This window comes from Nycticebus coucang, chromosome 20 (genome assembly GCF_027406575.1).
Source record: "Nycticebus coucang isolate mNycCou1 chromosome 20, mNycCou1.pri, whole genome shotgun sequence".
In the NCBI taxonomy this organism is placed as follows: domain Eukaryota; kingdom Metazoa; phylum Chordata; class Mammalia; order Primates; family Lorisidae; genus Nycticebus; species Nycticebus coucang.
The window spans coordinates 15,956,510-15,962,380 of record NC_069799.1 but is presented as its reverse complement, the minus strand read 5'-3'; positions in this window follow the sequence as shown (position 1 = coordinate 15,962,380).

Sequence of the window (5,871 nt, the reverse complement as noted above, 5' to 3'; positions counted from 1 at the left end):
AGCCTAAGCCAGCGCTAGAATTCATGTCTAAAAAATAGCCAGGCATTGTGGTGGGCAACTGAAATTCCATCTACTTCAGAGGCTGAGGAAATAGAATTGATTGAGATTTAGAGTTTAATGTTGCTGTGAGCAGTGACTCTCACACACTCTCACACTCTCACCACAGCACTCTACCGAGGGTGACCAAGTGAGACATTGTCTCAAAAAAAAAAAAAAATGGGCATTATATAAAGATTGGCAGGGCCCTATAGGCCTACATCTCACAAAATCATCAATCAACAGAGCTATGTCTTCTATTGTTTCATGTTTAAAAAGTATGACCTTTTTTGTGGAGGTTGAGCTTCTGATTTTTTTTTTTTTTTTTGTAGAGACAGAGTTTCACTTTATTGCCCTCGGTAGAGTGCCGTGGCGTCACACAGCTCACAGCAACCTCCAACTCCTGGTCTTAGGCAATTCTCCTGCCTCAGCCTCCCGAGTAGCTAGAACTACAGGCACCCGCCACAACGCCCGGCTATTTTTTTGTTGCAGTTTGGCCACGGCTGGGTTTGAACCCACCACCCTCGGTATATGGGGTCGGCGCCCTGCTCAAAGAGCCACAGGGACCACCCGGTTGAGCTTCTGATTTTAAGTGGGCCTCAACTGCGGTGATCCTGAGGACTTTCCTAGAGGTATTCTTTTCCCAGGTAGAGAAGTTTACCTGGAAGTTGATTTCTTCTGACCATTTGTCCTCATACTCCAGATCAAGGGTCCTCAAACTTTTTAAACGGGGGGACAGTTCACTGTCCCTCAGACCATTGGAGGGCCAGATTATAGTTTAAAAAAAAAAACTATGAACAAATTCCTATGCACACTGTACAAATCTTATTTTGAAGTAAAAAAACAAAACAGGAACAAATACAATATTTTAAATGAAGAACAAGTAAAGTTAAATCAACAAACTTACCAGTATTTCAATGGGAACTATGGGCCTGCTTTTGGCTAATGAGATGGTCAATGTCCACTTCCATATTTGTCACTGCTAGTCGTAACAAGTGATGCAAGTGTGCATCAGTTAGTCTAGATCTGCTTGGAGATTTCAGACGTTTCATTCTGGAAAAAGTCTGTTCACAGACATAAGTGCTGCCGAAGATGGTTGCCATTTTGGGTGCATGGTTCCTGAGATTGGATATGCCTCAGAGGGGAGAGATGCATAGAAATTAGGAAGTTTGCTTAACTTGAATGCATCTTTTAGAGAGTCACAATTCTGCAGTTCAGCCAGTTCCATTTGGTAAATCGTATCCACATTTTTACTGTCAATAGAAAATGGGTTACAGAAAAGCTGTATGTCCTGTTCATGGAGATGAAGCTCTTTAAATCTAAATTGGAACTCTTTTTGCAATTTTTCCAGTGAATCCACATGTTTTGTTTGGGAATGCAACCAATGGATTTTCCGCTAACAGATTTTGAGTTGTGGGGAGATGACAGAAATTTTCCTCCTTCACTTGTTTGATGAGGAGGCCTAATTTTACTTCAAATGCTTTCACATGTGATTGCATATCACAGATGAGCGTCCCCTTTCCTTGAAGTTGTACATTGAAATGGTTGAGTAGCTCTGCTATATCTGTCAGAAAGGCAAGGTGCCATTTCCATTCTGCATCATTGAGCTCTGGTACTTCTTTTTTTTTTTTTTTTTTTGAAAGCAGAAAAGCTGTAATCTATGGAAGTAAGTCATAGAAATGTTTCAAAAATCTCCTTCGACTTAGCCAACAGGCTTCTGTGTGGTATGAAACATCTTCACAGGCAACATTTAGCTCAGACACAAATTCCTGAAATTGTCTGTGGTTTAGTGCATTACCTCTAATTAAGTTAACACAAGATACCACAGTTTTCCTAACAGAGTCCCACTTCAGTGATTTACTACTCTGCACTTGTTGGTGGACAAGGCAGTGTACGGCTATTGGATGAGAATGCTTGTTTGTCCATCTCTTGGTTAATGTGAGGAATTACTCCTTTCTTAGACCCCACCATGCTAGGAGCGCTATCAGTTGTCACACTAGCTAGTTTTGCCCAGTCCAGCTCTAATCCATTCACAGTTTGGCAAACCTTTTCATAGATATCCTCTCCTGTAGTTGTTCCTTTGATACTTTGCAGTGCAGCAAGCTCTTCTGTGACTTTGAAATAGTCATTCATCCCATGAATAAAAATTAGAAGTTGTGCAGATTCATGAACATCATTACTTTCATCAAGTGCCAAGGAAAAACAGGAAAGTTTTTTTGCGGAGTTTTGCAAATGCTGATACAAATTGTCTCCCATTTCTTCAATCCTTCATGTATTTGAGGGTCCTGAAAGACTCACTGTACTAAATAAATCGGCCTTCTTTGGACACATCTCTTTGGCAACAGAAAGAAGGCATTCTTTAACAAATTCTCCCTCCATGAATGGTCTGCAAGTGCACACTATTAGTTTGGCAACTTGAAAACTTGCTCACAGTGATGAAATATTTAGCTGCTTCTGCTTCACAAAAGTATTTTGCTGACTTGTCAATGTATATTTCAGTTTTAGTATTTTATCTTTTCTCACTTCTCCGACCGAACAATCATATTTATCTTTATGTTGCGTTTGATAGTGTCAACACAAATTGTATTCTTCAAACACAGACACTATGTTCTGGCATATCAAACACACAGCTCTTTCCTTGTACTGCATGAAAAAGTAATCATAAGTCCACTGTTCTTTGAATATCCTACACTCCAACTCAATTTTTCTCTTTCTTGATATCATTGTTTCCTAGGGATTCCAAATTGCTATTAGTAAAATACCAATATATATATACAGCGCTCCAAAAATAATATACCAGCAATAATTTTGCCCACACAGAGACACATAGACTACACTGCCCATCAATGCAGTCTGATCAGTGTCCATCAATGCAGCCTCCCACTGCCATATGGTGGAACTCCACTTTTACTTCAGGCTCACACGGGTGTGGTGCGGGAACAGGCACAGTTACAGAGCTGGTTCCTCCACCACCTTTCCAGTTCACACTACTCTGCACAAACTGCACTGCGATCTGTGAACTCGCACAGGAACCATGGTGAGAAGACCCATGCGATCAGATTCCACTGCAGGAAAAAAGAAATCATGTGTACCTTTTTTCTTCCTAACCTAATGCGAGTTCAAAAATACAAGCATATGGCCATACAAGAATATGGCTGAACTCTCACTGCTCAGAGATCGCAACACATGGCTTACACAGCACACAACATACATCATACACAACTGAATAGCAATGAGAATATAAATGCACTTACTGTCAGTTAAATTGGGTTTCCTACTCCTTGGCTGTCTGCAGAGCTGGATTAAGTTCCCATGGGACCCTAGGCAGATTACTAGTTTGGGTCCCCCATGCGATAACACTGAGCACTGACCATTTGCAATAACACTGACTGCTGACAATTTGCATTAATACTGAGCACTAACAGTTTGCATTAACACTGAGCACTTACAATTATCATTACCACTGAGCACTATTTGCATCACCTCTGTGCTCTGACAATTTGCATTACCTCTTGAGCACTGACAATTTGCATTAGCATTGAGCACAATTTGTATTAGCACATTATCACTGTGATGCAATCCCCCTAGAAACCACCCCCAACCAACTAACCAACTTCAAAAAAGAAGGTTCTCCTAACTTCAAATAAAAGACTCTTCTAACTTAAAAAAAGGAAAAGGCACCCCCATCTGCAAGAAAAAAAAAAAAAAAAGACCTCCTAACTTCAGAAAAAATGGCCCTCCCTTAACCGCAAAATAAAGGCCCTACTAACTGCAAAATAAAAAAAATAAAATAGACCTCCTAACTTCAAATAAATAAATCCTAACTTGTCCTTACCTCAGTCCTAGGTAAGTCCTAGGGGAACTCAGTGCCTGACAACTTTTTTCCGTAGTGGTAGAAACCATTTCCAAAACTTTCTTCTGCTTTTTGACCTGCTGATGGCCTGGCTTTCTCTTATTGTCCTCTCATCCCCATTCTGCTTACAGAGATCTTAAAAATCTGGTTTACATTCTGCTTGTGGAGCCTGGGGCCCCTTTAAATTTTTGAATATCAGCACTAACTGGGAGATGAAGTGTATTATCAAGGTGAAGAGGAAAAAAGCAGATGAAGCAGGGGCAGGTAAGGACCTACATTACCTGGAAGTGAAGAAAGCAAGAGAGATGTAGGAGTAACAAGTAATATCCAGCAGGCAGAGTGAATTAGAATATCTATTGTTCCATTAGCTTAACTTGTTGGTGTATATTTTCCTCCCAGATTGTAACACCAAAATATCAGATATTAGGGGACCAGAGGTGTGGTATGTGTTCCCTTTTTTGTTCCAGGTGCCAAAGAATGGTTATTACAAGCAAGACAGTGAAACAAATGAGCAGAACAAGCAGTTACAAGTGTGCAAAAGGGCAAATTTTATAAAGGACTGTACACTCCAGAGAAGAGGCACACCTCAGTTTCAAGTGGAGAAGACCCTGGGATTAGTAAGATGTTTCCCCTTACGAGAATCTTCCAATTCTAGGTTAAATGATGAAGGGGTAAAATATTCATGATTTTTCTTGGAAACAGGGAAACCTTCCAGAATGGAGAGTCCTCCCATTTCTATCCCTGTAATCGATGGACACTATTTGTCATTGAAATTGTAGAGTATGATAGAACTGGTGTAAATTGTACTATGTTAATGAAAATAGGTCACTTGAGTCTACTGTCATCTTACTTGTATACCCACTTCAAAGACCCATTTTCTGTGGCATTGGCCATATCTCCACATTGTGACCTCTCTACCTCTGAGACTCGTTTTTGTAGAACATCAGTCAGCTTTTGTTTCGTGATCTCCTAGTATCACTCTCTGCACAATTTTTCCTTCTTATTATGGACAATGGATCTCCTAGTATCATCTGCCCCTGTCTCTCCTTAGCCCTATCTAACAGGATAAATACAACTTTAAGGCTGTGAGACATGACTGACATTTGTAGAATATTTGTTCCATTTGAATTACGATTAGTAAAGCACACTCTTCGCATATGTAGAATTTCTCTATGAATTCTGTTACATGCTGAAATGAGTACTGCTTATAGGATATGACACTTGCCTCTCATTTGTAGGTAATTTCTATGTTATAATTTTTTTCTTTATATAATGGTTTAGGCACTAGTTAAATAGTTGTTAATCTCTTAACATTTGTAGGTTTTTTCTTCAACATGAATTCTATTGTGTACAAAACACAGTGCATACTGGCATGAGGCTCAGTCATATCTTCATATTGTTACCATTTTTCTCAGCTATGATTTCTCTTATGTTTACTAAAAGTTTGGACCACTGAAAACCTTTGCCACATTACTAACATTTGTAAGATTTCTCTCCAATTTGAATGTTCTTATGTGTAGTAAGGTTTGAAGGCAGATTAAAGTCATTGCCACAGTTTCCACATTTGTAGGATTTCTTTCCAGTTTGAGTTTTTTTATGCTATGAACAATAGGTAAAGGCACTGCAACAGTCTTAATGGGGAGGATTTCTCTCCTCAGTGATTTTTTTTCTATGTACAGTGAGGATAGAATGTGAGTTAGAGTTTGCCACACTGCCTTTATTTATAATGTTTCTCTCCAGAATAAACTCTTCAATGTCTAGAAAGGTTCACATACTAATTAAAGGCTTTGCCACATTTTTGACCTTTGCAGAGTTTCTCTCAAAAATGAATTCTTTGATGTTCAGAAAGGGTAGAGTACAGTGTAAATGCCTTGCCACATTCTTCATATTTTTAGAGTTTCTCGCCACAAATTCTTTGATGTTTACTGCGAGTTGAACTGAGTTAAAAGGCTTTACCACGTTTTTTAAATTTGTAACACTTA